The 24,232-nt window shown below is 40.9% G+C and overlaps 1 protein-coding gene across 5 annotated transcripts in view; it reads left to right on the top strand.

Moving 5' to 3' along the window:
- syt1a (synaptotagmin Ia) overlaps positions 1-24,232 on the top strand; it is a 135,596-nt gene that overhangs the window by 45,210 nt on the left and 66,154 nt on the right. For 4 of the 5 annotated variants that reach the window (XM_026364115.1, XM_026364118.1, XM_026364117.1 and 1 more), the window contains 2 exons: positions 7,552-7,623; positions 18,560-18,652. The gene's annotated coding sequence lies outside the window, so the exon portion shown is untranslated. The remainder of the gene's footprint in view (positions 1-7,551; positions 7,624-18,559; positions 18,653-24,232) is intronic. The other variant, XM_026364116.1, reaches the window with a different exon arrangement.

The raw sequence follows: 24,232 nt of genomic DNA, 5'->3' as shown, positions 1-24,232 counted from the left end.
ACCTCCAAGAATAAATGCTGTGCTCACGAGCTGCTTTGTTACACAGATAAGCTGACGATTCTTGCCAAACCAAAGCAAAAATACCATCATGTCTAATTTATTAGGACTTTAGGGGAAGCAGAACTTTCACGAATCCTCAAACAAATGCTGAAAAGATACTGTGCATCTGTCAAAAAACAGAAATGTACACACAGAATAAACGCTGGAAAATCACACATTTCCCACTTTTCTGCAGATCTGTGATTTACATGTAACATTACTCAGGAACAGATGGATTCAAAAATTGTTTGTGTGACGTGAGTATCTTAGGTAGAGTTGAAAGAAATTGTTTCAGCGCCACCAAAGCCTCCATGCGTCCCACTGGAAAAACTGTCACAGTGGGGGTCAGCTTGACAGTGCAATCTGTCCTTTTCAGCCTGTTTAGCACTTCACAGATTCCTAAACTTAACTAATTGTATCTCTTAAAATCCTCTGTGGAAATTATGATGACAGCCTTTACACATTTATTTTTCCATGTGGTTACCAAGAACATCTTTTACTTAGAGATGAAAAACTGCGTCTTTTAAGGCATCTACTCTCGGTAATAGCAGTGAAGCAGAAGCAGCAAATGAAAGCCCAGTTGGGCCCTCAAAGGGAAGGGAGGAGAGCTGAAGTCAATGAACCCCTTTGCCCCTAGAGTCAAGCTTTTTAGAGGCATAAACCAGCTTTGATCATCTCCTGGAAAGCCCAAGCTTGAGAGGTGCATTGAAGGCACTGGGGTGGCAATCTTTTTATGATGCTAATGCATTAAGCTTCATTTTGTGGCCTCTGTGCATTGGTTGTATTAAGAGAATTCATCCCTGCCAGTAATAAATACATGAATGAAGTCCAAAGGCAACAGAAAGACATCTGTCTGACTTTGGACGATACACTTTGCATTCAGTGCATAAAATGAAATCTGAGCTTCGTGAGATATATGACCTTTAGTTCCCTAACTAAAATAGTTCCTTATTACTGAGATTGTTAAGAAGAAAAAGGTCATTGAGCTGAAGCTTTTTATTATGTGATATGGTACTGCAGGGTTTGATTATAAATTCAGCAAACATACAGTTTAATGATAATGACGCCTGGTGGTACAGTTGAAATACTGACACACAGACAATTAGAGATGCTCCAACGACTGTGTGCTTTTGTTTTTCCTCTTCATCAGGTTCTTGTTCCAAACCTGGAAAACATTTCTTTGCTTTATGTTTTTCGAAATGACAGACAGCAGTTTTAATGAATCAGCAAATGGGTTTAACCATTTACGGTCTCGTCATGCTTCCCACCTAAAATACACTAGAGGTACTTGGTATTAAACAGGTGCATCTGTCTCTTTTGCTGCTGTAACCATGGAGACGACCCCCCTCCGGCCTAATTTAGTTTGCCTTCCTGGCACATAAACACAAACACAGTGCACAGTCTATAGTGCTCCACAGGGAGCAGACTCACCTGTTCACACATTATGATTTACATTCTTCTGCAATTAAACCTGAGGAGGGTGGATTCATTATCTGTCTGACATCTCTTACTCATGATGACTTACAGTATATTGTAAACTGGTGGGGGAAGGCACTCACACTGCAAGGGTAGTGATATTACTAACAGTGTATGTGAAGGTCAGTAAAGCATTATTTATGTAGTAGAGCCTTTTATAGTTGATGCAATTTGAATGTAAAACGAGGCAGGAAGATGATGGTAAATAACTACAGTGGGTGTGTATCTGTTCAGCTCCTACAAAAGCTAAGTTTAAAAGGTTTATCTTAGTTTAAAGTTGCTCAGGTGATTTTGTTGCTTTCAAAACACTCATACACTCTACACTGTTCCCACATGCCTCACAACACACATAACCTGTGTATATAACCTATAAAATAGTTATAAAAATATAAATCTGTCTTGTTGCTTTTATTGCTAAAAATGAACAGGAATGCCACCGCAGGGTTTACTGTACCTGCAGAATGGAAGAAGAACTAACACTGAATTACTGCTGAAGATATGTACGGTTTTCTTTATGGATCATTGTTTGAGTTTCCTGTAGGGGCCTGAATTTATCTTATAACATCCTGATGTTTTGTGCATGTATGTATTTTGTATTAAGTCGCTGAATATCTTGAGTGAAGCAGTACAAACAAATCCATCTCCTGTGTCTTTTTATGATATATCCACCCTCTCTACTCTTATATTCTGGCTGTTTATTGTCTCTAGGCCCTGTCATGCTTCAGGCATGTGTATGAATAACAATCATCTCACCTCAGCTAGCTATAAGACCATTGCCTCCAGCAAATGGATAAACCATTGTAGGAAATAACAGAGAAGACGATGGGAATCAGCCGTCCTTAGTGAAAATGGAACCCATTTTTAAATGGTGGCCTGCCTGGCAGTGCACAGCTATCTCTCTTGTTGTGGCAAGTTCACAGTAGACCAGACATGGATCAACATCCATCATAATCATAAGTGACCTAAACTCATCTATATGGAGTAGTAGAGTCCTTGGCCTAATAGCAGCAACTACTTTATATACAACATGATAATATTCATTGTTGTATGTGCATTAACATAACACATGCTTGTACAGTATCTTTCATTGACAACATCTTTCCTACAATATAGCCTCCTGAAACCTTGTACAGTATGAAGATAGGAACATTCTGATATCTACATTATTTGTACCAGTGAAACTGTTGAAATCCACTGAAATTCATCATTGTTGTTCAGGATTGAGCCTTTAGTCGCAGGTCATTTTAGGGCAAAGCTATGAAGAATTTCATAAACACAGATAAGATGACAAATGGCACTAAAAAAAGAGCTCTGACAGCTCATGAGAACTTAATAGAGCGTTACCTTCCAGCAACCTGAGAAGGAGTTGCTATTTGAGATCCCGGTTTACAGAAACTCTGGATCAGCATTTTCTTTTGATTGAGGCAAAAACCTGAGAGCTGCATCACGGCACTAAAGTTTGCTGTCACTGACAGTGAGTCACCCCTAAAGTACCTTGACACAGGGAGTAAACAAGCTTGCCTCTGTTCATCAAGGTAATCTTATTTGCTCAGAGGGCAGAGTCTGTTCTGGGCAGCACGCGGCCACAGGGATAAAAGCCCACGCCGGAGATATTGTGATCCCTGTTTTCATGTCGAGATGAACTGGCATGCAGCTGGGCATGTGTGCACACAGATCAGTGTGACATCACTGGAGACTGGTGGCCTGCAAAGCGGCATCAGAAAAACTGTGGGAGGCACAAGTGGAACTATATAGACTGAGACAACAAACTGAAGAAATGATTCCACCAAAAGTTCTGCTCTGTTCATATTAGACAAACCTTTAGCATGAAAATGTGTAAATCAACATCTGTACAGCAATTACTTACTGTTTTATAAAAACTTATCATTTAAAATGTCTGCCACCACTTGAGGGGGGATTTACTATTCAAAGTGATCTCCGGGGTTCATAATTACTCTCCCAGTGAGCAGCCATCAAAGGCAGAAGGAGAGGATTGCAATTGTGTCACAGCAGAATAGCTCATCCACCAATACCACAGCTGCTACAGACTCTGCATTTTACCCAGGTGCCGCAAGTCTCCAACCTAGAGTTGATTCAAACTCTTTGGTGTGAAGAGCGGCAGGCAAGGTGTTCTGATGGTGGATAGGGGGTAAGAGTCACAAGGGGAAAATTGAGTGAGCCTTTCTTGCAAAAATAGAACTGTAAAAATAATAAAACACACATCTCAAGTCTCGGGTTACAGCTTCACTGGGTGTCATGTTTTTTTTATTTCTTATTCCTTCCACTGTCAGGTGTCAGTCTCTGCACCTTGTAACATTTATAGTTCACTGTCACTCAGCATTTCAGCAAACCGAGTGCAGCGCAGAGTAAAACCTTATTATGGACAACAGAATAACACTTCTGGGTGCCAACAAAGGTAGAACGTATGTATTGCAAACAGACAAGCGCAGGGTCTCAAAAATGGTGTCGAACTGGAACAACAGAATGTAGTATCTTTGAAACATTCAAATGTCAGTTGTCTTATTTCATAACATTATGTTCCTCACCACCTGTAAAATCCAGTACAAGTAAAATTAAAAATGGTAACACTTTCCTCGTAGGAAATGTGCACCCGGCAGAGACATATGCACATAGAGATGTGCTTCATGTAGATGTGCTGCACAGTTGTTGTGAGGCGTGCAAGGAAACTGTTGCTAAGCATATCAGTGCTTTCATTTGTAGTAGGAGACAGGGATGGTATTCCCAAACACACAGGAACTATCACTACCCTCCTCATTAAAAGACCAATAGGATTTGTAATATCAAAGTGGTCATAATATGCTTAATTCAGGGTTTGCATTTTATCCCAGATGTCCAGCTTCTCTAGCTTTGAGACTTCTTACTATTGTCTTTACAGCCTCTTTCCCCGACCATCTCAATCTGTTGTGACTACCTGGGATATGCCCAGTTGCCCAGCACTGTTCTTTCCCAACAACCTAGCCATGTGAAAATGGTTGTCCTTAAACAGATAGCTCATTGTTGTAAGTCTGTTGCAGACATGTATCTGGATCCATTACTGTTTTATTGTTTTGTCTTTGGTAAAAAACTAAGTTAGACAAAGTTAATTCTGTGTGAAGTGCTGGACTTGAGCAGAGCAGTAAGCAGTGAGCTAACCCTAACCTGAAGGAGCACCTAGTGGAGCCCATAACAGATGGCTAGTTAGGATTTCCACACTGCCTGACATCAATGGATGCAGCATTTTAAAAAATGCTGATTAAGAAGTACTGTATCTGTAGAATCATCCACTGTTTTTCTTGGGTCACCCCTACTACATCAACAGACTGGTAACATCCAAATAAAAACCAGCAGACATTTAGACGAGCTATACAATGCAGCTCCTGCATGTCATGAAGGTACATAATACAAAAACATCAGTGTTTGAAATCAGGTTTTTGGGGAAGGGTGCAGAATTGTGTACATATTCTCTTAGTGTCTCCACATCATTTATACATCTGGACCCAGCTGACATATCTGGGGCTTTGCTTTCTGCCTGGCTGCTTGTCAGAGAGGAGAAACACTCATTTGATTGGCAGGTTTAACACTTCAAGGTCAGCCTGCTCTACAGCTCAACCTCTCAGTGTAGATTACCGTGGTAATATCTCTCCTGTCGAGTGTCTCATCCACCGTCCACTGGTTTTCAGTCTACACTCAGATCTAAAGATTGTGTCTTTGCCTCCTCATCATGTCGTTACATAAGCTACTGCACAGATTGTTGAGCATGGAGATTGTGCAGAAGGTTATGTTTTCCATACCTGGGAGACTGTGAGAGAAATGAATGAAATCAGTATCTCACGTTGGAGAATAGGAATTGGCCAATAAGTGGCTGGGGTCCATATCCCTCACAGAATTGTACCATTTATGTTGCAGTTTGCCCAAGAGTCTGTTCAAGTAATTTGTACTTAAAGTGAATAAATGATAGAATATATCTGGATGGAATGATGGTAAACCTTCGCTTTAACTGAGAGCTCTAGTGTGCATTCAGAATGATATACAAGAGGTGGACAAATGCCTCCAAACTGAGAGCTACAGGAGAATTGTTGTATTTTGTGATTTCAAAAATTGGCAAATGTAATGAGCAGAAGTCTTGCAGAGGAAATGTGAAAACACAGCAGGAAAGAGGAGCTGTGTTCTATGAAGCCTCACAAAAGAACTTGTACAGATGGCTGCTGAAAGTCACAAAGGCAGATACTCGGTTGCTAGCGACTAATATCAAGATGACATGCTCATTGTGTTCCGATCATGCTATTTGCTATGCATGCATATTTAGCAGCCCATTTCAAATGAGGATTCATCATTGATTTGTGCACACGATAGTAATGGAACTTGCTGTCACCACAGCCTGCATCCTTTGTATGTAATTTACATGTGAGAAAGTTTGTCACTGTAGTGGGAGCAGACCCTTAGTTACCAAAAATGCACCAAATATTTACCTAATATTTGAGATTATAAGGAAGATTCAACATGACGGACACATGTAAACACCCAGAAAACACACACAAATCATTATTTTAAAATAAAAACCTGCTGCACTTCATTTACAGTTACTACTATATATTGAATTCAACAGGAACACCCCACGGAAATACTGGAGAGCCACATCTATTATGAACTACTGTATGTTTCATAATAATGTGTATAGTAATTGTAACAATGACTGTCCATATGCAGAAAGGAAAAAATCACAACTACCATAAGTCATTTAAATGTTTGAATGTGTCTAGTACAATGTAAAATTGAATTTATTTACCTTTTCACTTTCCATCATAATTTTGTATTCTGATAAGGCATGACAGGTGCATTGAGATGTGAATGAATGTGCTGTCTGGAAATACTTTTCCCTTTATCCTCCTGCCAAGTAGAGGTAATGGCTTTTAATCTGTGCATCAGTTGGCCGGTAAATACACTTTTCACAGTATGAGGGGGAGAACGAATGTCAGTCATCAGCAGTCGCGCCACATTCACACAACTACGGTAAACAGTGTTGTAAGCCTCATCACCTCCTGTGCAAGCAGAAGATTTTTCTCCACTTGTTTGGGCCTTAGGACAGAGATTCATCCAAGTTGGGTTTAGAGGTGGACTCGTTCTTTATCATGTTGGTTTATTCTTCACATATTACTCTGCAGCATTTCATTAGGATAGGCTCCAATACACTGATGAATTTAATCCAGCATTAAAATAATTTAATTAGAACCCCTTTAAAAATAATTATTAGTATTATTAGACTTGTGGGGGGGTTGTACAGTAGAGGAACTGAGAGCACACAGCACCCAGACCCTCTAAATTCCCACCAGGACTGTATTGGACATTTTCCCACACCTCCGCTGCAGGCAGCATCTGCTGGGAGGAGATCTCCAGCTGTTTTCTGTGCTGGCTGGTTTCCACTGGCCGTTCCCTGAATATGGCCAATTGTCTGTGAAAATAGTCCATCGATAATAGATATCTGCCACCTGCCACTGACATGGACACATTACCGAGCTGACGGACCAATCAACAGGAGAAGACGACATGGGCTTACTTATCTGTGTCTAGTTTCTGTGTGCAGTTGTTTGAGCCCATTGTGCTCTTTAATTATTAGGAGATTTCAAATGCAAATCAGGGTTTGTTGTCTTTGTCTTGACACGGTACCTGTGGTTTATCGTGTGTGAGATCCCCAAACTGATGTGGTGGTCTAAATAATTTCTAACATAGACATAGAGCGGCTCCGCTGATGTCTGCCACCTCTTTTTGCGAGCACACATTGCAAATGTTGGCGGTCTTGTCGTGTGCATCTTGGTGCATTCACACATTTGAGATGCACAGACGAGACAGGAAGACATAGTAGCACAACTTGACAAACATGCATGTGGACACAATAAATAAATGTTAACTGTCATTATATGAAACAAAGAATAATGTTTGAAATGTATTTTTGTTAATTTCCTGTTCTGAGAGTGTTTACTATGAGAATGGTGGACATCTATATTACATTCATTTCTGCACCTTCTTCATCTCCTATAGATCTGAGCAACTTCTGGGGAGTGAAGAGGAACCATTTACTGAAACACTGCAGCAGCGATCGTTGAGTTAAAGGTGAGTCTCTGTTCCTTTTACCAATCGAGGCACTAAACACCAAACATCTGTTTTTACTGAAATACCATATGTCTTCTGTGGTGGGGCTCACATCTTCTGTAGGTAGTCTATTTTATTCCTGCTACAGTTTTTCTCTTGTACATCTCAACTCTTCAATTCATACTGTACTTTTTTTGTTAAAATGTCTATTGTCCTATGTTCCTATATTCCCCATGGAGAATAATGTAAGATTAATTTAAACATCAGGTGGTTTTATTGTTGTGTTACTGGAATAGCAAATATTTTTTGCTTTAATAGAAGATAAATGTAGTAAATGCTAAAATGTATTAGCCCCTGCAGAATATTGCTTCCTATGAATGAGCCCCATCACCCATATTGCTGGGTACTTACTTCTAAACACAAAGTGATTAAAATGACAGCTTTCGGGGTCTTTAGAATCATTTATTATACATATACAGTATATATACATAGTGTATTCTTCACGTTGTGGATGTGATGATCGAAGCTGATGTCTCATAATCTTTTCTGCATTTGGATAAAAATGCAACAGCATGCATGGGTTGAAGTGTTCTCTGTCTGGACATACTAAAGCTGCTTAGTTGCATTTTTGTTACTTGTTTAATTAAAGCGTATTTGACAGTCCCAACCCAAAGTGTACTGTAAACTCACAAAGAGGCTGACAGTGTGAATATATGAATATAAATTAGCCAGTTCGCTTTGACCCATGAGGACACTGTGCAGCTTGGAGAGCAAATTTATACTACATCTACACCCACTGTTCAGATGCAGGATATGGGAAACCAGTAAACTGTCAGCAATGCTGATTGTTCTCTTGCAGCCGTTGTTGTCCACGTGTCTTCACACTGTGGCGATGGATTAGAGGTGGATGGAATTACAAACTGTCCAGTACAAAGCTACTGAAAAACATGATGCATCATGTCGGAATCTGATGCAGAATATTTTGAGTCACATGTGACTGTCTCACACCCTGTTTTTATGGCCAGTGAAGCTAAAGATGGTTGTATTATTGAGTGACGCTTTTACCAAATCAAACACCTACTCGTAATGCAAGTTCTTGTCATATAACAGAGCTTCCCAAGATTATGCGGTATGTAATTATAGACTTGTAGCAAACACATAATAGATGAGCCCCTAGGTGTGAAGTCCGTCCTCCAAAATTCTTCTACAGGTCATTTTGAATACTTTGCTGTCACAGATTTCGGGTCTTTCATTCTGGAAGGGGTACACACACCGGATGATTGAGCCCAAGCTGTAGAAAAACCAGCACTTTGTACTTTTTATAAACGATGAAATGTGTTCTGGAAACAAATAAAAGGCCAAAAAAGTGCTAATTTGAGGTAAGATTCTGGCTGAGAGGAATGGATACTGTGGGCTGTACGACTCATTTTGATAGTTTTGAAATACTTTTTTTCTTGGTGTCACTCATTAAACAGTGATATTTAACTGCTATGTATCTATAGGTGATAATGCTAAATTTAGATTAGATGTTTGATTTATATTTTATTGTAAATTCTAACCTGTGCAGTCCTTTCTATGCTGTCAGACTCCACCACTCTGTTTTAAAGTCTATATTCAACCACCTATGCTGGTTAAGGTGTGGTTCAGTGGCTATTTACAAAGGCATTGTGAGTTATTCTAGCCTTGTTAAATCCTATTTTGTTTTGAGAGCATGGAGCTTGGCCTCCTTCAGGCATGTGGAGGTGGAGGATGAAGCCGGCATGCTGACTGGGGACCCAAAGAGCAGCCCAATTTTTCATCCTTATTGCCCGTGACACATCCAAAGTGGCAGAGCGCCGTCCAGAAAGACAGAGAACGGGAGAGAGTGAGAAAAAAATGAGATGGATGCAGCTCAGATAAACTGAGGAATGCATCTATACTTCCTCTTTCTGTAGTCCTGTGCAGGGCCCTAATTTTCTTTGCTAAAACAATGCAATTCACCAGCATCCATTAGGGCAGACAAGGTTAAACTAAGAGTCCCAGGGTTCCTGTCTCTTCATAACTTACTTTGCCTTCAGGCTTCTAGTTGAGCCACAGAATGAATCCAGGTTCAAAGCTTACAAACACAAAACGAAGGGTATGTTAGAGTCCAACTTACTGCAGGACAGTGGCTAAAAGAAGGGCCCCCTTTCCCCTGTCTTTCACCATAGTTTACTGCAGCTTGAGTTTCCCTTATGCCCGGTTTGTTTTTCCTTTAGATTTCCAGAGACTCGTCACATTTGTTGGTCTGTTATTTAATGACATATGATTTTACTTGTGTATAAAGTATGTGTCTATATTTTCTTGGTATAATGTTTTTTTATTTATCTCCTGTTGACGTCTCGTGTGAATGTGCATAAATATAAAGAAAATAAATCGTAGCTTCAGTGAGTATTGTGTGTTCCCTCAAACAGAACATACATTCAGGAAGCTGTTTGATTCTGAATCTAATAAACAAGGCAGTGATCTGTTGTTATATGTGTGGTGATGGAGGGCTGTGAAGGGCACTATCAAGGTGACTTCTGGGGGGGGCGAATAGGTGGTGGGATTGTTGGGGGGTGGGTGTGTCGTCAGAGAGCCTACGTGACTGGGAGAAATTTCGAAAGAGAGATTTCCCCCACACTTTTCCCTTTAGGTTTCATTCTCACGCTTGAGATTAAGATCTCTTGTTATAATTATTGCTCTGTGAGGCGGCCTAATTCTGCCAAGTCGATAGCATCACACCCGTCAGGTGCTATAGAGGGTATCTGGCACCAGCTGTTCATGTCCTCTACATGTTCCAGTGGGCTGCAGCGGAAGGTAATGGCACTGTAATGTGATACATGTCTGTTGATCGACTGGCTCCTGGAGAGCTGCCAATCCCCTCGCTTCTCTTTGCTTCCCACCAGTAACCACAGGAAGTAGAAAATAAAATAAAGAAGGTGAAAAAATAAAAGGAAAACCCTTGGGTGTCTGCGATTTTTAACACCTGATGTACAAAATGAGCATAAATCATCCTGCGCAGTCCCAAGATATGTATGGTTGGCTGCCTTCTCCCCAAACACAGGTGCTTGACAGACAAAATCAATTCTGTCTAATGAGCATTTGCAGCACCATGTACTGCACTGTCTTTTGTGCAGAGCAACAGAGAGCAGAAATGCTGGCTGTCTTTACAGTCTACCGTACAATGAAAGGCCACAACGCTGACCTTCCCAAACCACACGCGTTGAGGTTAGGGTTATTATGTACGTAGGAAAAGCTTTTTTCAGTATTTTTCTCATTGAATCATTGATTAATCACAAATTGAAGTCATAATAATCATAGCAACACTTTATTATGGCTTTTAGATACTTGTATTTGCTCCATCCAGCAAGCAAATGAAAAAGCATTTTGTAGGATGTGTAATTTGTCTTTACGTTAAAACATGTTTGGTGTCAATAACCCAACATTTGGCAGCTGTAATACAGTAGCTGGAAGCTAAAGTGAGCGTTTTCTGTTAATTATTAGCTATAGACACAAGATGACAATAGAATAAGGACCTTTTGCTTATGGCAGCGAATAAACTGACTAAGTTTATTTTAAAAAGAGAACCTACCAGGAGCTTTTTGCCTCAGTAACTCAATTACGTCAGAATCTGTTGCCTTCACTTGTCAGTGGAGTAGGATCATTATTTTGGCAGAATGCCGTAAGGCTCACTGATACAACTGTGGCTGTTTAGTTAAGGCTGACGTTCTCCATCGTACAGCATGAATGATTCAAAGAAACCCACTGTACGTGCACGATAATTAATTAGCTCTAATAGCAGCAGTATTGCAGGCAGTTAATTACTTGGTGTTGCATTTCAGTGATCATTGGTAAAGGATGAGGTCTGAATGTGATTTAGTTTGGTTGTGTGCATGTAGTTTGTGCACACTGTTCACGTGTCAGTGTGTGTGTTTGTGATTGCAGGAATGCTTGCTCAGCTCATGTGCAGTATGTTAGGATGGGATGTTATCATTCTCCTGCAGCTTATGGATCTACAGAGGAGCGAAAATGAATTCTAAATTCAAACTCTAATCTTGAGTGGCACTTTGAGTGGATAATTTGTATGTATGTTCACTGCTCAAATGTTGGATGGTGGAGTCAGGAACTCTGAGCATGTATGTGCAGATAAAGTGAGCTTGCTTTTCTGCATGGGAGTTGTTGTTGGCATGTTGATATGCCAGTTTGAGGAGAAGAGAGAGTGCTGTTCAGTGGTGGATCGTGACTTTCCTGCCTGTGTGGGAGCTGCTGCTACACCCACGCACCTCTCTCTCTCTTTTTTACTCTCTCCAAAATCCACTGGTCTTTAACCTCGGCTCATTTCTCACTTAACGATTAATCTAGTCCATGTCACTGTAACCATCCACAAAGGAAATTCACAGAAAGTAAGTTAGCATTTGATTGATTCCTGATGAAAAGTCATTTCCATTGTGCATTCAGCTGTACTGCACATCATATCATCACAGTGCATTCAACAAATTGCCTTGATAAGGTAATTATGCCAACGGCCTATAGAATATGTGAAACATTTTCTTTTTGTCTTTGTACTTTTGTACAATTCTTATCACACACTGATTCTGTTGTTTAGAATGTGAATCCTAAGATGTTTTAATGATGAGTAGACTTCACAAACATTGTTGTTTGTCAATGTCAATACAGAACAATATCCAACAAATGTTGCATGTTGTGAGATTTCACCCCTGCTGACCTTGGACACTCTGAGGCTGGGCAGTAACGGGGTTGCTAAGGTAATTTAATTACCAGACCCTCCACGGGCAAGGGTAATTACAGCTCTCTAAATCCCTGCTAATCCCCCTTCTGAGTCCCCTACACAGACTTGGCCCGGGGCGCTGTAACAAGCAGCTCTGACTCCTCGATCCCATCCCAGACAGGACGCCTCCCAAAAACCACATTGTTCCTGTCTGCACAAAGATGCTCCTTAGTGTTCTGATTTATGTAAGATGTGTACTCTCCATACTCTGTGCTGTGTGTCAGCCTCTAACGCAGTGTGTCGTTCAGTCCATCACTCCCACCTCACTCTCTCTTCCTCACGTGTGTGTCAAGGGGACTCTCGGGTCAAAAGGGCCACTCGTGTCTTCATAAGAATGTCATAATTACTGCAGCTGGGATGAGTGGGATGTGACCTCTGTGAGCAGCGGTGCCTGGTGACTGGACTTAGAAGAGAAGGAGATGAAGGCTATTGAGCACACTAATAGGACCTACCAACACAGGATCTCCTCCTGGGTTTACGCTTAAAGTGATTCAGTAGAAAAAATAATTTATGTAAAAGTGTGTTTTAGGCTTCTATCATTAATCTTTCAATCTTTTATTCAAGCATTTTATTATTAAATGTATTATTCAATAGGAACGGTGCTGCTAACTACAGTATAAAATAGTAATGAAATAATTTATTGATCCACTTTGGGGAATATTTGCTGTTGTGTACTGTGTATAATTTACTTTAATGGCTACTGAAATCTGAAATGCACTTATATTATTGATATGCAGAAGGTTGTTGACACCGACTTATAGTGTACTGTTAATGGAAATCTGTGTCGTTTAGTTTTATAGGCTCATATGAGCATAAACCAACCTGTAAATGTTCTTGAAAGCAGTCATACCAACTGTTGTAGGGAGTCTTCAATTGAGGTCTTTCCACAAAAAAAACAGATAAAACCCAAACTACTAGAGTGTATAACTGAAAATTAGAAATCAGGTTTGTACAGTAGTTGTCTGTTTACGTACAACTTCAGTAGAGCAGCAGGATCGATCTTTTAGAGTAGAGACACCTTTCAGCCTTCATATAATCAGTCCATCGATTATCTTTGTAAACAAATTGATCAGTGCAGCTAATTTCACACCTTGTTGGTAACAACTATTGGTTTTGCAACAGTATAATTATTCCAGAAATTTACATTTATTACAATGATCATTTTGTCTATATTTCATTTAAGCTATATCATTATAAGATATTTTAGAAAATACACCCAGTAAGACTTCTGCTTCCCTTTTCATGCAATAAAGGCGAAACTGACATGATCTATGTTGGCTTGTTTGTATTGAGATGGATTTTTGACAGGCTGCTCTGAGTTTCTGAGCATCAGATATCAACATAATAATTTAACATGGCAGGATCATTTCAATACATCTAATAAAAATGATGAAATAAAGCAGAACAGAGACTGTGTGGAAGTTAGCAGATAATACAAAAGCACTTCTCTTATGTTCGTAATATTCTCAAAACAATACCGTGTAAAACCTACACAGTAATAGTCATTCAGGTAACTTTATAACCCACAGGAGTTGTCTGTAATTTAAATATGGAAAAAATTGGGCTAAACAAGCTCCTCTGCTCGTCTTCCTCTGCTCCTCTTGTAACCTCAGATGCCAGCCAAACATCTGTGACATCAGTGGCATTGGCATGTGTTACTGACCCCAGCAGGTGTTCTGTGTGTAACTGTGTGTACTGCATGTGTGTGGGTGGGAGTTTGTGTACAGTATTTGCAGCATGCATGTGAGGGAGATAAACCGGGTGGCGGTGAAAGGAGCACCTGTGTGTATTGAAAGGAGTTTTCTGAACAGCTCCATATTTGAACATCCACTTACCCACCGATGAAGCTGTAAGTGATTCGTGGCAGCTTCCTGCCTGCTGTGGGGAGAGAGAGAGAGAATGAGAATGAGAGAGAGATTAGAAGGAGCATCAGCTGTAATTAGGGCTACTTTCCTCCATTTGGAAGCGTGTCTTTGTCTCATAATGATTTAGCATTGGATACCCTGGGCGGGTTAAAGTATTAGGCAATATATTAAAGGGGTGAAATATAATCTGCAGCCAGTGCCTCAGATTTTGTGTAATATAATGTATGTGTACAGTGACTGAAGCTTGTTTTGAAAAGCTCCACACAGGGGGAACTCCATCTTAATCTATAACAACACTTACTTAATCCCAGGTTTTGTTCTTGTATGCAGCAGCAGGTTTGACAGTCACGGCCAGTCAATCTAAAGCAGTGTCCCAGTTTACAGATTGCTGAAATTGAAGTTTCCATTTCATTTCATTTATTGACGTATGACGTCCATGATTACATGGTGCAGGGTACAAACAACAAATCAACACAATGGCTACAACGGGAATAGAATCCATCTTGAATCACTTGCACAAAGTCGACACACTCTCCTTTTCCAACACTTCTCTGCTATAACATTAAATTGTGCATGGATAGTTGGAATATCACTTTATTATACTTCTCTCAAAACAAGCTTGTTACTCGTCAGTCGTCACTACAAAGTTACAGTGCCTCTGTTTTTTATCCAAACCGTGTTAACAGACTTTAATTTTGGTGATAATTGTGTTATTCAACCTACAATTAAAACTTTTTAACATAATATTTTTACAACTTGAATTCTGCTGCAGCTCTATTTAAATGACAAGCAGACGTAAGTTTTAAGCTCACTTTGTCACTTGTGCAGTAACTAATATTTACTTATTCACCTAGTGGTGTTATCTATAGGCACGATAGGTTTTGGTTCACCTGCACAAACATACGTACATTATATATACAAAGAAATATGCACAACCCAGAGACTGATACTGCCTTTACAATTAAAATTACTTCAGAGCATGGCTTGTTTCGCATTGTTGTGGAAATGTAATAAAATTTAGTACATTGTGAGGACTGAACGACGTAGTCACTAAAGGTTTGTATTAATGACTTAGAAATGCTGCTTCACATCCTCTCTCGTACTGCTTGAATAAGTCCGGTGATTTGCAGAGTCCAAAGGTGACCATTCAAATGCTCCTGACATTTTGGAAATTGTCCTCTTTGTTCACCCATCTCCTTTTATTTCACTGACTTTTTCTTCCAAATGCCATTTCACCCTTTTTGTTCGTCTTTTACCCTGTTGAGCTCTCTTCCTCCTTTTCTCCATTCTTGTTCCATCTAGGTTGACCACTTACAGACTGCTGGTTTGAAAGAGCTTCTTTTCTGGCTTTTGTGTGCCACTTCCAAACCTATGCAAAAATTGAGGTGATAAAAGCTGTTGCAGGTAAAAGGCATGTGTAGTCTGTATGTGTCGGTGTAGGAACTTATTTTACCTTATAAATGCTAAATTAAATAAAGCTACAAGATACCAGAAATACCAAATATAGTAAGAAATAAATGGATTCTTAATGCAAGACTTGTCATAACACAGGTTTTTATTTAGCACCAGCAGAAAGTAGGATGTTGAAACGTTAGAATGTTTTCCCTATGTCTTTTAATGGCAGCCTGGTAGTTGTTTTAACATGTACAGATAAGTACTGCACCTTTAGACCTCGGTGACGCTCACAGACGACAGTAATCTGCGCCCAGTCATTAGCGATTTCACAGCTGCCTACATTTTCCTGTTCAGAGCTCCATTAATCTCAAAAACAACTCGGATGATATACAGACTTCTTCAGAGTGTTTACTCTCCTTCTCAGAGAATCTTTTGGCTAAAACCATTATCTTCCAGCCAGTTTATTTTTGCAAAAGAGATAAGCTCGGAAGTGTTGGAGGTGAGCAATTTCCAGGCCCCCAGCTGTGATAGCGAATGGCCTCTGCAGTACTGGGAGTGTTTAGCCGACATTGTTGGGATAGACAACAGATATTTTCTATAGAGGATGGCCTGCTTCTCTTAGCATGGATGCACTTCTTCCTCTGCTCATTAGGTTTGGACCATAAGACTGCTGGACCACAGATCGGCACTGGCCACATAGTCTTACCCTGTAATCGATCCCCTGACAAGCACAGAAGACAAAACACACATTACACACACACAGGACTGATGAACCAAAGCTTATATACAGAGGAGCAAGCTGTGCCGCGTCCAGGCAGGGTGTTGGTTGGTAATCATTAACGCATTAACACAGACTCCCTGTTTGCTTTGCCTCAGTCCTGCTTTATATGTCTGTTAGCTTTCATTTGTTTGTGTGTGTTGTCAGTGGTGCCATGTGTCTCATTGTGCTTTATCACTGTGTACACTTTATAGAGAGACCCAGTGTGTAAATAAACACAAATTGGCACAAATGTGCACATACAGTACACCCACCTTTAACATCTGTCTGTGCCAGTGGCTGCATGTCTCACAGAGGTAGTTTGCTGTTGTCAGTAGTGGCTTATAAATGAGCACATAAGACGCATCTACTGTATGTAGAGTGGAAAATGAAGTGTTCACATGCCTCCTAATTAATCCATACACAAAACAAGCAAGGAAAATTCAAGGATTTCCAGAGGAGAAGGTTGATTAGATACGAGGTGACCTGTCGGGGAAGTGGAGCTTGTGGCTGGGAGGGCAGACAGGAAGCACAGAGAGGACACACATACCAGCAGGGTGGTTAGCAACAGCGAGAAGAGCTCTTTAATTTGATGTATTCGAACAGCATGAAAAGGTGAGAAACATGAAGTATTCACAAAACAGCATCAAGGACGATGAAATAAACAGTACAAACCTCATCCAGCACACAAATGGATGTCTACCTGAACCTGAACGGACTTGGGATTTGGAAAGCAAGAACTTATTTAACTTATTACCACCAGCCAAATCCAACTCAAAGAAATCCCAGATATATAAAAAATATGAGTTTCTTGGTTACTGTATAAGCTAAAAACAAAAACTTCATATACTCACGTCTAAAATCAGTTTAAACGATCTTCTTTTTTCCCAGTTATTGGCCGTCAGTGTTGGTTTTGTGTGTAAAATTAATCAAGTAAATATTATACAGTAATATAGTACAGTTAATATGCTGTAATATGTAATATATAGCATTAGCAGCCTCTCATCTTTGCATGTTTGACACATTCAGGGACAGTACACTAGTACACTACACACAGTAAAGTGCTTTTAAGGTGGAGCTCATGCAGAGTCACAGGTCGATGAGTTAAGCAGATCAGTAAATTAACTGTGTGGTCATCTATACCACACTTAACGTGCAAGTATGTTAAAAATACAGGGAATATCCAGAGCCCATTATTGAACTAGTTGTTTGATATAATATATTTAATTGTTAGCAATACTATCGTACTTGTTTCATGCCAATAAGCATTATACATCCACACAACCTTCTTGGCCTCACTGTTTACATTTGAGTGGTCAAATGAGACTCGACTGCTTGGCAGATTTTGTGCTGCCGATGGTCCTCAGCCTTGCATCTGCTGCCCCCTCCCTGGGAGAGCAGAGTGCCACATCTGGTTGAGCTGAGAGTTGTGGGGACGCCAGGCAGCTCCTCGAGGCAGAGCATTAGCATACGGCAACTCTGGGAATGCCCTTGACTAGCAGCCTGAAGAATGGGACGTGCAGAGCATCAAATACACCAGTAGGACATGAGAAATTAAGAAGAATAAGTGTGAATGAGCGGCTGTGTTGGTGTCAGCTGTAATCATATACAGTATGAATGCCTCATTACCATTATTCATTAATTACGTCGCATGAAGTGATTAGCCTTTCACAAGGCTCTTTGTCTTATTCCAGGAGAAAATATCATCTGAAATGCTCAATAAGCCAGGAATAAGTTTGTTGATGGTGTGTGGAAATTGCATCTAATAGTGCCTCCGATTTGTATTTGTTTTCATGGAGCAGAAGGTGTGAGTGGGTGGGGAAAATGTCAGAAAAACAGTGAGCTGAGAGATAGAGGGGACGTGTGCATTTTGTCTGACAGAAGAAGAGCGAGCGAGAGAGGGAGAAGAGAGAAGCTGGGGGAGGGGGCTGGAGTAGGTGGGCGGGAAGAGAGGAGACGAGTGTCACGGACAGAGAGTGAGAGAGGAATAGTGAGCTGCTCGCTCGCCGGAGCTGTTGACTGGGTGTTTGAGTGTGTGATCGTGAGTGCTTCTTGAGCCGTCGTGTGGGGGATAAGAAAAGAAAAGAAAAGGGGGGACACTGCTTATTAAGCCTTTCATTTTTCTATTTTATTTTTTTCTTCTCCTCAAAGTGCCACATACGAGCGTCCTCAGCAAAAGCAGAACTTGCCTGAACACCTTCCTGGGATTGTGAAAAGGACCCAGGCAAGAGAGCGTGCTGCCAGGTAAGAGACCAAAAAATAAATAAATAAATAAACATGACAGGGTGGTAGCGTGGAGGTGATAGCAGCATGTTTTATGGGAGCTTGTGTTAGTGCTGCTGCTTTTGAAATTGCATGTCATGAAATGGAGACAGCATGCTGTATTTGCTGTGTGTGAGCATGTCAGCAAACATGGCTCTCAGGACAGCGTACTGTATTGGTAATTGGACGAGTCAGGTCTTATAGAAGAGGAGGAGGAGGAGGAGGAGGTGTAGTGTCTTTTTGATATCAGCCAGTCCCGGATGAAGGATGTCAGATTTCCAATGACAGACTGCTGAAAAGGATAAAAACACATCCTTCCAACATCGGATCAGTTTTGGAGTAAAGTGGAAACAGTGAAAGACTCATGTTCTTGTTTTACAACTGTTCTGTTGCTCTGTGAGGCGTTTAATGCTCACTGGAGATCTGAGTTGACTTCTTGGCATTAATAAAACATTTATACACATAATCGATTCTCCTTAAAGATCTGTGGGACTCCTGTTTCGAGTTCCTTGGAAACTAATCAAAATATCAGCGTGTGAATAATCCTGTGAGTGCACCTGGCTGGATGTGGCTCTACAAAGAATCCGAGGCATTAGTGACAGGCGGGGATAAGCGTACTCCCACGGGGGGAGTTGGCTTTAGATCAGCGGCTGCTCCTCAGGTTCAACGTGGCAAAGAGAGAAACAGTTATAACCCAGCAGCAAAGAGAGACACAAACCATATTTAACAGTTGTGTCTATAGTTTGATGCTGTGGATTTCCAGCCCACGGCTCGCTTCCTTGGTCATTTAATGAGAAGTTGTACTGTAATCGAATCACTGTGCTGCCTTCCCTGCTGTTTGTCATTTCCCCTTTGTCATTCCTTATCTCTTCCTCTCTCCCTCTCTGTCCTCATTATCCCAGATTCAACTGAAATGAACTGGTCTATCTCTCCTCCTCTCCTTCCTATTCTATCCCTCCCTCTTTCCATCCATGCATGCTGACGTACAGTAGACTATTAAACAAAGACAGACTAGAGGGCCAGAGGCTGAATAAAGCGTCTCTGTTCTTAATAACATTTGCACGTTTTTTTTCCTTCTCTCATTTAGGAACATGAAAGAGGTGACAGTTGGTAGATTGTGGGGCTTCAAATGGCTCCTGTCTATTTGATTTCATTGTCTTGGTTGAGAACAGGTCATGAAAAGCTAAAGCACACTTTCTGTCTTTATATACACAAAACCCAATTCAGCTGGATTTGAGTTCCATTTTTCCACCACCTTGCAAATCCTTTATTCTCCTACAAGGTCCAATAAATCCTATTCACATTTGCAGTGCCTTTGTGGCTCCTTGAAAAATGGATTTGTACGTCCAATAGTGGACCTGAACAATCTACTCAACACTGATATTCTTGGCATTGTTACTGTTAGATTTACGCCACGATTCATTCGCGTTGATGACAATTTAATCCTTTTCTTGGAAAATATTGTGCCCACTGGTATTGTCGTGCAATTCAGGAACTGGTGTGTGTTGCGTGTCTGTCCATGGTGTGTGATGTGTATGCAGCTGTGAGATTTCCCGTTGCATCAATAGTTAATGAACGTCTGTGGCTCTCATTCACACTGTGTTGTTTATCTAACGGCAGTACAGCTCTGAGTGACACATACTGTACTGTAGCATTTGTGAAGCTAATACACTAACCTTCATGTAACCTTGCACTGTGGATGTCTTGTGAGTTGACAGTAATGGAGGAAAGGAGAATGATACTTTTGACATTACGTCTGTTCGATGTTAGGAATATCTGTGTGTAAATATACATGCTGTCCTGTGTTGTTGTCGTGCACATTGTTCTGACCCCATCACTCCATCCGTGGATGCTACAGCTTTCCTGCCCAGAGCGGCAGGCAGCTCCTTTCGGTCCACTGGATGCAGTCCGCTCTCTCTGTGACACATTGCCTCATCTACTCTGATTGGCTGGCTTCTCTACTCTAGGGAAAGACAGGACAGAGAGGGGTTGGCCTCTCCTGAGCCGGGGATCAGCCGTTCTTTTCACACATCATCCCACCGGATGCACATTCACAGTGTTTTTGATCTGAATGTTAAAGGGCAGGCATGAAGCAGAAATGTAGAGATAACAGGAAATGACTGAAGACGTTCACCTATTTGATCAAAGTAAATATTATTGAGCTTATTTAAACGATATTCATTTGAGGGATGTGTTCAGGCGTGGAGCCCACCCTTCCCTCTGTAGATGACGCTGTCACATGTGACAGCTTTGAAGCAAACAGGGCGTGGAGTTCCCTGCCTGCTGAGACTCGGGCATGTTTGCCTCTTACAGATAGACCCAGTTTACACTAGGTCCAAGCTGCTCCACCCAGTAATCTATTTTTTTCCACTCTGTGGGAAGAGCCTCGGTGCACAGGCCATGCAGCGTTGATTCAGAACCACGGTCAGCGCTCCTGCAAAGAGGAGAGGTGGCAACAAGCAGAGGGTGAAATGTCAGCACCACCTCTTGTGGACAGCACCAATAGTCCAGATAGTGGAGGGTCAGACAGAAACAGACTTTACAAATCAGAGTAAAGGAAGGAAAATGTGATAATACACTTGGAGGAACGACAGATTTTACACTTTGGTTGCAGACGGCACAGTTTCAGGCACAGCAGTGTTTGAATATTTACCAACCTAAATCTGTTTGTTTGTGAGCCAACACTGACTTCCACAGGCAACAGAGCTCGGTACTTGACCAGGTATTCTGGCTGAATAATTACAGCAGCTGCCAAATTGGTGTAGCTTACAAATAGGATCTGTGCTTTTGCTCCATTGGATATAAACCCCTGGAGCATTAAATCTTTCTTGGCTTATTCAGCACTGTTCCTATAGCTCCTATAGCTATAGTGTCTCTTTCATACTCTCTACACCCAAACGCATGTCAGTGGAGAAATAATCCTATTAATATCAGAGCATTAGTATATTTCAGTACAACCACCACCTCCACCATCCAGTGGAAACATACAGCTCTTGGGCTCCACTTCTATCTGTTGATTCAGCAGTTGTTTTTTGATGACATGGCGCATTAGTTATCTTGTTGAACTGACTAAGATCACGACCACATCACTTTGCTGTCACCTTAGCTTTGCCCCACTCAGCATTTATGTATCATACCAAGAAGAACACTCAACCAAAGCGAGATGCTTAATTTTCCACTACTAATCATCGTGATTACTCTTTGGCTTTATTGATTTTAGTACCTGGTTTTACTGTGTATGCTTGCAAGCATTTTAAATCGCAACTCTATGATTCAGATTGATTGCATAATCTAAAGTTTAGTACACTCACTGATGCAGTGACATTTTTAAAATAACTAGGGCTCTGTATTCGGTGACTTGTTTCACATCACCTGGTTTCATGAATTAATTAGATCTAATTTACATATTATAGTGAACAGAGTAGAATGGTGTGAAATCCGACATCAAAACAGGTTATTTCTGTGAAATGAAAGCTTATTGTAGTTTGCTCCATCATCTTTGATGTTTACAGAGTTCTCAGTAAACACAGGATAGAGCCACGTCACTGCGCTAACACAAGCCACAAAGACAAGAGTCACTCCTGTTCATGCATTTCCCCTCACACATGCATGCATGTCCAAACCAATATGCTCACACGTGCTCAGCGTGACATTGATTTGGTGCCTTGTTGCGTGTTCAAGTGCTAAGGATCGCCATCCCCCCTGCCCACGCACACTGGCAGATAAAACAAAAGCTGCACAAGTCTTGCCCCGAGGTTTCTGGTATTAACCATTGGACAACAAACCACCCATCACTTCCTTCTCTCTCTGCCTTCATCTCTCAGTCTTGCACTTCTGCACCCTGATACACATTTCCCCTAATTGAGACAGCTAATAACTAACCCAGGTCATTTGTATATGTATGCATTAGCATAATTGAATAGGCATGAGTTAAGTGGTTTCCATTGGTGTGTTAATAACACATTCCGGAAAAAGAGGCGACACACGTGCGGCCGTGATTGTTCAGCTCAGATCTGTCATGAACTGGGAGTCATCCATGCGTTCAGTGCCCTTCTCTTCGCGCTGCCTCACTCCTCTTCCTCACCAACTGTCATCACCATAAAATTGCGCTGTGGTCATTTCGCTTTCTCCTTTGAGATGTCCTTGTCTTTATAGGACGTGTGTTAGCATGAGGCTAATAAACCGGGAACTGCCCCACATTGACAACTGTACACGTGTGACAGGTTAGACATCACTCTGACTCACCACAAGTTAATTTTTCGATGTCAAACAGACAAGACTGGAGAGAGCTCACTCGTGGTTTTGCCTTTTGACCTGAGGTTGGTGGTTTCCTCTTCAAGTCCACAGCCAGTCAATAAATGATCCTTCTGCTAACATAGCGTGTGTGATGTTGAGCAACAGAAGCATTGAGGGAGGAATGGACTTAAAATAAAGGAAGGGATGAAGAATAAGAGGTGATGACAGGGATGCAGGGAGGATATATTTTCAACTTTGGTATGCTGCAGCTGTCGTCCTTGTCACTGAGCTGTGTAAACCAGTGTGTTGTATGCTGCGATGTGAGCAGCAAAGAAGAGATGCTTTTTATCACTACATCTCTGACTCCACAGAGGGCTGCATATTCACCCGAGACCTCTATTTACAGAGAGAAAAGTGGGCAAAGGTGACAGCACCAGAAAAAGGGTAATCTTTTTTTAAAACCGGCCAAGCACAGGTTAGTGAAAGGTAAAAGGAATCTCTAGTGTAGCACATATCATCTTGTATCTTGTATATCTTGTTTTGTGTAGATTACAAAATAAAGACAAGCAAAAAACGTTCAATGAAAACATTAACATTAACTATCTTCATGATTTGGTTTGATTCTCTTGTTTCTTATCACCTGGATCGAAGCAGTTTTATCCTGGTCAAAATCAGGGATGGAACACTTTCAGCTTTTAACTCAAAATGAATGGACATAATGAGATCTATGATTTCTGGATTAGACAAGTCATCATCAGAGAGGTTAAGTTATTTTATTTGTACCTCTAGGTAGATATTTACAGTAGAGAGTCATATCTACTGGTAAATGGTAATTGAAGTGCTCATGTTTCTCTGTTGTTCATAGGCCACATAATGAGTCATTGTTTTTTACCCAATCAGACGACCAACCAGAGTCGAATGGGATAACCTACGATCCTTTGTGGGAGAACCAATCATATGCTTTGTGTGAGATGCTTGACAGAGAGTTTAGCCAACACAAATACTACTTCACTGATGTGTAGTGTTTCATTTTCATCTTGGGTACAAAAAAAACCTTTTTTTAAAGGTTAATAGATAACTTATTCCACTCATCACAATAAAGCCTCTGAAAACTAGTTTAAGAGAATAAATATACGAATGAACAAACGTTTGTGAATGAATGATTGATGGCTGCAGGAACAAAACAGTTTTTATGCCATTTTGTTTTACACCTTGAGACTGGAAACCTGAAATGGACGTTTTGGTTGAATCATCATGTACGATTGAGCAAAACGCTGCAACTGTCTGGTATTCTTAAAAAAACTAAGACAAAAAGGACGGTTTTAA

The sequence above is a fragment of the Anabas testudineus genome, chromosome 23, assembly GCF_900324465.2.
Source record: "Anabas testudineus chromosome 23, fAnaTes1.2, whole genome shotgun sequence".
Taxonomy (NCBI): Eukaryota; Metazoa; Chordata; class Actinopteri; order Anabantiformes; family Anabantidae; genus Anabas; species Anabas testudineus.
The sequence above is the reverse complement of the archived record's forward strand: the minus strand, read 5'-3'. Positions and strand labels throughout refer to the sequence as shown.